Raw genomic sequence first — 8,938 nt, forward strand, 5'->3', positions numbered from 1 at the left:
GATTGGTATCAGCGTCACCCTCTAGGTCATCTAGAGCAGTTGTTGCTGAGACATCCAGGCGTCTAAGCTTTTACTTGGAGGAGGATTATACTCTGGTTTTACTGAATTTGATTTTGGCTTTGCTTTGTCTTGTCGTCAAAGCTGTTTCTGAGACCACTGACATTTGATGACATTTTTCAACAAGCAGCACATATTCTCCCAGCTTTAAGGATCTCCAGCTGTTTTCCTGTCTTCAGTCCCACCGGTTGCTGAAGCAAACACGCTCTTCTCAGATTCAGAGGCCTGAAGGAGGCCTGCAGGGGCGGGGTGGAGGGGGGGCGGGGCGGAGGGGGATGCCCTCAGCACCATGACGCCCTTTGATCTGATCAGGTGGCTTCACACTCTTCTCTTTCCTCTGTGGCCACCAGCGCGCTCTTTCCCATTTTGCTTCACTCCAAGTGCAAGCCCACATGCGTGAGGCATATCCCTGGAGCACCATTCTGCATGGAGGCAGCAGGAAAGACAGAAGGGCCTGGGCTCAGAGCCAGGCCACTGCAGAACTTGGGTGTCTTCACTAGAGGACAGCATGCAACTGTACACGGTGCTCCACAGCAGACTGTTTCCCCAGAGTGTGATAGTTTTTGGTTGCTCTGCAACAGATTATCAAAATAGCTGGGAGTTCAACCAACACAAATGTGCTTGCTTGTCTTCCTCTGGAAGCCGGAAGTCTGGAAGTGCGTTCATGGGTTATCATCAAGTGGTCGGTGGGGCTGGTTCCTTCCTAGTCTCTAGGGCAAATGTTTTCTTCTCTCTTCTACCTTCTGGACGAGCCTGCATTCTTGCAGCCCCTTATTCTTGTGACCCCAGCTTTTACTTCCTCTGTCACACATCTGGTTTCCTCTATTGTAGTTAAGGCACTGTCTGCCTCCCTCTGGAAAGACTCTCAGACAACAGTTAGGGTCCACCTAATGCAAGACAATCTTCTCAGGTCTAGATCACTTCTGCAAAGATCTTTCTGGAATACAGAGTAACATGCACAGGTCTCGGGGATCACAGAGAAAATGCCTTTGGGAATGTTTTGTGTGTACCACAGTGTCCCACACTGAATTTCACCTAATTCTTGCTTACTCAACTACATAGCTTTGTGACACTTTCTTGGGTTTTATTATGGTCATAGAATGTTGCTGAATTAAGATATTTCCCTTTAAATATATGAATACACAGATAGTTCCTATCTTAGGATAATCCAATTTACTTTAACAAAATTTTCTTGTGGTGTAGAATGTTACATAGTGGAAATTGTGCTTCAAATCTGGTCTTTTCTTGGGAAGAGAGCATGATATGTGTTATGAGAAACATTGGGCAGAGGCAGTGAGCCGGAACACTAGTCAGCTACCAGAACTCAAGGATTGGCCAGGGATCCTCCTCAAGAAGGTTCATTGATGGTCCCTGGGCAGATGTAGCAAATGCCCTTTCTGATTACTGTAGGTTTATCAGGCAACAGCTCCATTGTAAAGTGAGCATCAGTGTACATGGAAGTTGATTTTGATGTTCACTTTCAAGGTATGTTGACAGGTCTTTAAGAGAAGTCTATTTTAGCAGTGTGGTTTCTCTGTTGTGGATTTTTGTGTTTAACTTCACAAGAAAACAACAGCTTTGTGCCAATATTCTCTTCTTTTAGGGTGACAGAGGAGAGTCAATGAGAGGATGGGTAATGTGTCATGGGAGATGACTGAGTTACTTTCTCAGGTGCCAGTAAATTACACTTCCTGTTTCTACTCTCCTGCTTTCTTGGCTAACCCGTTGGTTTCCTTTGCTTTGCTGCTGCATTGACCCCTGGCTGGAGCTTGTGTTGGTTAGCTGTCTATTTCTGGAAGACGCACCCGAGGAATCAAGCTATAGAGAAAAGGGTTCTCGACTCATGCTTTCAGAGGTTTCAGCATGTTGTTGGTGGCTCTTGTTTAGCGGCGAAACAGCAGTGGGTGATGTAGGGAACCAGCTGGAGAAAAAGCATCACCCTCTGGCAGAGGAGGGAAAGGAATGGACCAGGGTCCTATTATCTCCTTCAAGGCCAATCTTCCAGTGGCCAGAAGGTTCCCTTCTAGACCCTGAATCTTGAGGGTGCTACCATCTTTCTGTTTCCAAGCTGGGGACCAAGCCTTCAACGTATGAGCCTTTGGGTGATGCTAAATATCCAACTTCTAGCAAAGATATTTGCATTTAGCATCTGCCCTTCATTCTATCTCTGCCTTTCTTTATTTAAAAAAAATATTGAAAATTCATACAATGTATTTTGATTATGATGTCCTCTCCCATTTCCTCCCATACCCTTCCTGCCTCCTCACCTGTATAACCCCATTCCTTCTTTCTCTCTCTCTTTAGCAAACAATTACACAAACAAAAAAGCAAACAAATCAGAATAAATAAACAGCAAAAAAGCACAAGAAACATACACACACACATACATATATACACACAAAACCCATAAAATCTATAGTATAAAAGTGAAGGACCAGTGAGATAAAAAAAAAAAAAGCTCAAATAAAGCATTAGGAGATCAAAAACAAAACAAAACAAAAAACAAGCAAACAAACAAAACACTACAAAACCACCATTGAATTAATTTTATGTGGGCCATCTACTGTCTACTGCTGGGCATGGAGCCTACCCTTCAGCATGGTTAATATACTCAGTGAGATTCCATTGGAGAAAATATATTCTGTCTTTTCAAGTGCTTATCATTTGGAAATGGTTAGAAATGGGAGATCGTGTCCACTTCCCCCTCCCAGCACTGGTACCCTGTCTGGCTTGAATCTGTGCGAGCCTGTGCATGCTGCCACAGTCTCTGAGAGTTCATGTGTGCATCAGTCCTGTTGTGTCTGGAAGATGCTGTTCCTTGGTGTCATCCATTCCTATTGTCTTTCTGCCTCCTCTGGTTTTTTCTTTTGCAATTTTATTTACTCCTGTGACTTCAGCTCTCATCTGGGTGGGCTGAGTTCCAGACCCATGCTAACATAAAATAGTAAAAGTAAAAATGTTTCTTGGGTGGGCTGAATTCCAGACCCATGCTAACATAAAATAGTAAAAGTAAAAATGTTTCTTTGATAGTTCCTAAGTCCCTCTGATAGCTCTCTTAGTTTATAATATATAACATTATAGTTATATTTACATTGAATAACTGTATTTAAATTCATAGATGTCATATATTTTAATGGCCCATTCTGGTAGAATATTCGGTATAGTAAGTAATATTATTACAGATATACTCCCAAAACAATCAAACTTGATTTAGTTGGGTTGTCTAATTTGCTTAAGAGGAGAGAAAACCAGAAAAATACATTTATCTCTGTGACAAATTACACTAATGAAACCCCAATTTAGAGTATTAAGGTTAAGAACACATATCTAAGCACACTTAACAATCGCGTTCATTGCCTTCCACTTATAGTACCAAAGGGGTTTGATGAGGGCACTTGTGCGGTGAATAAAATCCCACTTCCTAGCTCATACCCTCACAAAAGTGAAATAACACAGCACACCATAAGTATGTGCTTGCCAGTGAGCAGAGCATTTCCTAAAAGCTCTTACCTGCAGGTCACACTCTCCAGTCTAGGAAAACCGAGCTCAGTGAGATGGAATAATACATTCTAATTGAAATGCTCAGGCTTTCCTCTGCTTGAGTCTGCTCCTTCTGGGGTATCTAGCTATCATTATACACTAGTACTCTGCAGTTTTAGTACTTCCCCTGTATAGAGTATCATGGTCTGATTCATATATGTATTGTGCATTTATGATAAAGAATGGGAGTAGTTCTTTGTTATTATGTCTTATCTTGGAAATAATTTTTTATTGTTGTGCCCTTGTAAGTTGCAGAATACCTGTATGTGAAGATATATACATATATACACACATATATATATATACCTATTGTATACACACACATATACCTATTGTATACACACACATATATATGTGTGTATATATATATATATATATACCTATTGTATACACACATTTTATGTCTTCTTCTTTAAAGTTTCTTCAGGAAAGAAACTTAACCAACTATCTGTATTACTCACGTTTATCATAATTTCTGTGTCTGTGGAAATAACATACCCTGTAGAGTAAAATATGACAAAGTTTAGTACTATATCTGCTGCAGGCTGTCAGATTTCCTTTCAATGGTTCTTTCTTAATAGTTTCCAAGACTATGACTCCATTTGAAACACACTTAGTATAAAGATGTATTTGTAAGGAAACCAGCTACGGACAACTGAGACTTCCCTCTTCCGAAGCAAGCAAGAAGGCTTCATCCCTTAGGCACTATGGACTGCCAAACAGGTAGAACTATTTAGTATAGGGTCTGCTTTGCATGTACCACTTGTCTACTACAGAGTTTGGCATAAAATTATAATTAAAATGAATATTCAGATTGTGTCCCCCTTTCTATTAATGCGAGACCTGGGAGGCAGAAAACTCAACCATCTCTTTGCTTCTGTCTGGTCTTGCCTTGATCTTGGTTTAAACCTGGACTCTTTTGCCTGTTGGCATCATGATATGACCAAGTATCTTGTGCTGTATGTATCATGTGCTGCCTCGACTTTTTCTTCTTGGAGATGACGAGAGTGGTGGTATTGTGTTTGGGAAGCATATTAGACTAGTTATCTTACAGGTTATTTGTGAAAATACAATGTGTATAAAATGTCTGCCACTAATGTGTCTGCCACATTACCCAATGTTAAGTGAATAAATATCATGGGTGTCCAGGAAGAAAAAATGATTCCCATGTTGGCTATTCACCAAGGGCTCCTGGGGAGACTGTCTGGTCTTAGGGTCTGGGTGGTAGCACATATCTGAAGTAGAAAGCACCATCCCACCCCAGATGCTCCTCTGCTGCCTTCCCCTTACTGTAGAGACTGTTCACACTTCCCATGTAATCTTTCCTCACACCTTTTACAAAGACAGCATGTCATCCTGACCCTGGCTGCAGAGGAGGGCTTTCCAGAGGAGTGGGAGGCACCATGGCCTGTTCAAGGGGACCGGGGTGAATTGATGGCAGCCGGTGGCAGGTGGCTGTTTTCACTTAGCAGTCAGTGGCAAATGAAAGAGGTGTGTGGGTATCTTTCTCCCCACAGGCCATTCATTTTCTACAGCTGAAAGAGCAATGGGTTGATCTGAAACAGGAGGAAAAGTTCAAAGGAATTATGACAGATCAGCCCAGCACCTCGAAGTTTATCTGAATAACAACGCATAAGCACCATTCAGTGTTGACAAAGCTCTGCCGGCTGGGAGGGCTGAACGGGAGTGGGAACAGAGCACAGAGGGATACGCCATTGCTTCAATATGCACAGGTCTGGATTTAAGTGAGGTGGCTCTTAGCCTGTTCATGCCTTCCCTTAAACTAGGACTGAGACTTCTCCAAGACACAGGGAAAGGCAGTGCCTGAATGTGAACACTTAACTCGTGATCGTCTCGTAGAGGTGAGCGATGAGCCTCCCGACTGCCGTGCAGGGCAGCAGGGCGGTCAGTGGCCTTCCCGTGGCCTCTTCACCCACCTTTGCCTTCGCATCACTATTAACTCAGGCTCGGGCAAACTTTCTCACACCTCCTAACCAACTTCCTTCTTTGTCTCCTACACCTCCAACTCCTGTCCAATTAAATGAAAGCATTAACAGGACTTTTTCCACCAGAAGTTCAGTGCTGTGGCATGTACCAAGGAGCCGAAGGCACTGACCCTCCCTAAGTTACCATCTAAGGCAGAAGATCAGCATTGCTACTGATGTCCGTGTAAACTCATCTCGTGGTGAGTCAAGAGAAGTGACCCAGTGAGACTCCCACGTCACTGTGTTGTCGTGAGAGCCCGGTTTGTACGCTTCTCTTTCATTCACTTATTCTCTTTGTTGACAGCCATTTTGTACCCCTTGGGCTGTTTCATGCTTTTTTCTCTCTTTATAGGTTTATTTTTCACTAGTGGCGTGGTGTGGGGGAAAATGGTCCATGCTGGGTGGGGCCTGTTTGGTTTCGCCTTTGCCTTTCCCTGTGAAGTCAGATATCCACAAGAAAGGGCTAAGATCACAGCATGCGTTAGCCGATGCTCAGTGGCCCGTAATCTCCCTCTCCTTCTGTGCCTCCATTTCCTGGCGACCTAACATATCAGCGTGTGCTTTTCTGCAGTGCTGGCAGGATCAAAAGTCAGCAAAGATGATTCAGGCTCCATGTCTATTATGAAATAATTGTCTTATCTGCATGATAATACACACATATATTTCTGCTAAATTATCTACATCCTAAGTATTCATTCATGCTCCAGAGAAGGTGATGAATGCGCCAGATGCTTACATGTGGTGAGATCACGGAGAGGGGTGGAGCAGGGCAGCTTGCCAACTGTTTGGGTGGCTATTTGTCAGGAGAATGAGTCATGCCTGCAGCCCCGGCTGTCCCATTCCTGATACTGGTTCTAATATGTTTCACTGGAAAGAGGCCAGGGGCCTCACACCAAAATTCCGGCCATTTTTCCACCTATCAGCAGTGGTATATTTGTATGCTGCTTTTTTCTCTCTACTGTTATAGGCAGCCCGTGTCTCCCTAGGTGCTGTATTATGCTTTGTTTCATAGCTAGGACACTACCCTATTTTATACTCTTTATGTGATTCTCGAGATAGTCACCAAGAATATACTACAGTGTTTGGGGAGGTCTTAACCTACAGACAAGGTGAGCTGCTTTTCTTGGAGTCAGTACCATTCAAGCACTCCTGAGCTCTCTCTCATCAGTTCACTACTGTGCCGAAAGCTTTGCCAACGCACACATGCTCACATTTGGTGCTTGAAGAGAAGGAAAGAGAGGACAACCTGCTCTGCTCTGGACAGGGCCACAGAACTCAGGGTTGATGTGAGTGGACCCAAGGCCACACTGGAGCCATCTGCTAGGATCTGGGGGAGTTCAGTGGGCCTGCTCGTCTGCAGGCCTGTGATGTGAGAACTGTTGTGATGTTGTGATGTGAGAACTGTCAAATTGCTGTGCAGTGGGCAGGATGGGGCTCTAACGCCTTGGGTAGCTTTTGTGTTCCTAAGATGGACTGAGCTGGTCTGACCTCTCCTGCTGTCCTATTGTCTTAGTAAGTAGCAGTGGGGCTGGTGAAGCCTCAGGGAGGGCTGATCTAAAGTTTATGCAGAAACTCAGTACAGCTTCCCCAAGACTGTCTCCAACGCAATCTCCAGGGCAGGCTGTCTGCCCGATCTGGCAGTAGCAACAATGGGCACATGAAGACTTAGATGAAAGGAAGCCATGTCACACAGGCAGTGGGAACAGGGAGCTGTGTTTGTTCTGCATTCTACACTGCGATGTCCTTAAGCTGTCTGTATGACCTTGACAGCCACAGCAGAATTGTCTGGCTCTGTGACATGGGAGGGCTGAGTCATTACTTCTATTTGCTAAATTGGGGCCAGTGGAGATGAGGACATTTGATTATTTAGAGCGTTTGTTTATCTGCCAGGTTTGGTGATCAATGCAGGCCAGGAGGCCAGGTGTGGTCAGATGTTAGCACTGTAATCAGGAAGTGTGGAAATTTCTAGTTTCAGCTTTTATCTATTTTTATGACCGTATTTATTGGGTTTTCTATGAGTCTGGAACATGCAAACTGTGTGATTCAGAGTGAAACTTTATAACGTTTAATGTCATCATCCTGAAACTGGGCAAATTTTTTCTCTAATCATACATGGAACAAGTTTGGAAGATGCTTTGAGCTCACTGGCTTCCTCCCTTCCTTTTGGCATCAATATGGAGGCCTCAGCCTCTTTTGTATGTTTTTTTTTTAATGATGGGAACAAAAATATACCTAAAAGCGAAGCTTCTGGAAAAACCATTTGTTCTTCCCTGTCTTGTATCTTTCCTCAAACTTGACCTTGGCCTCCCGCCTGACCTTGCGTTTCAGGGCTGGGTCTCTAAAGACATCCTTGTTGACTACAGTTTTGTCCAAGGGGATGTCCACAGAGTACCTCGTGGGCATGAGGTGATTGTAGTTATAAACTTTCACAAAGGACTTGATCTTTGACCTCTTGGCGATTTTCTTCTTGCCCATGGCAGCTGTCACTTTTCGGGGATAGCGGTCAATTCCAGCCACCAGGGCATGGCTGTAAGGGCGGTCTGAGGTGCCATCATCAATGTTCTTCACGATGACGGCTTTGCGTCCGGAGTAGCATCAGGCCAGGACCAGCACCACTTTCCCGGGTTTCATGAACTTGCCCATTTCGACAGCAAGGAGCCGGTACCCAGCAGAAAGGAAAGAAGGCTCTTTTGTATGTTTTGAGTCTCCCTTTTTCTTAACTCACTGTATCGTTCCCCAAGTAATTTTTAAAGAGTTCACAGCATTAGGGATTCTTTAAATGCATTTTAAAATGAAATGACGACTGAAGAACAAAATCTGACCCTAGTGTGTAAAGTGAGGGCATGACTGATCTAGTACAGTGTAGGGGAAGGTGTTTTTTGCTTTTTGTTTTTTGTTTTCTTCCAAGACAGGGCTGTTTCTCTGTATAGCCTTGGCTGTCTTGGAACTTACTCTGTAGACCAGGCTGGCCCTGAACTTACAGAGATCTATCTGCCTGCTTCCGCCACCCTAGTGCTGGGAATAAGGCATGAGCCACCACCACCCAGTTTAGGGGAAGGTTTTTATTGTAGACATGAGGGAAAGTATAGCCAGAAGCAGAGCAGGGAGAAAGTAGTAGACTGAACATGGCCAGTAGACTGAACCAGTCCATAAGAGGAGAGAAAGTGGGGGAGAGGGAGAGACGAGGAGCAGGAGAGGAAGACGAAATGGGACAGGAGAGTGTGCACGGCTGGAAAGGTGGGGTTGTATAGGAATTAGAATCTGGGGAACGGCGAGCCCGTGAGCTGGGGAAGTTTAGGTTAGGGAGTGGGTTAGAAGAGCTGAGAGGAGACACCGGTACTGAGTGAGCCTTGAGG

General features: G+C 44.2%; 1 pseudogene; it reads right to left on the reverse strand.

Moving 5' to 3' along the window:
• Positions 1–7,814: 7,814 nt before the first annotated feature.
• On the reverse strand, positions 7,815–8,225 carry LOC128097179 (60S ribosomal protein L27-like; annotated as a pseudogene).
• Positions 8,226–8,938: the final 713 nt, after the last annotated feature.

Source organism: Peromyscus californicus, unplaced genomic scaffold (assembly GCF_007827085.1).
Source record: "Peromyscus californicus insignis strain IS unplaced genomic scaffold, ASM782708v3 Scaffold_5__1_contigs__length_169319896, whole genome shotgun sequence".
Lineage (NCBI taxonomy): Eukaryota > Metazoa > Chordata > Mammalia > Rodentia > Cricetidae > Peromyscus > Peromyscus californicus.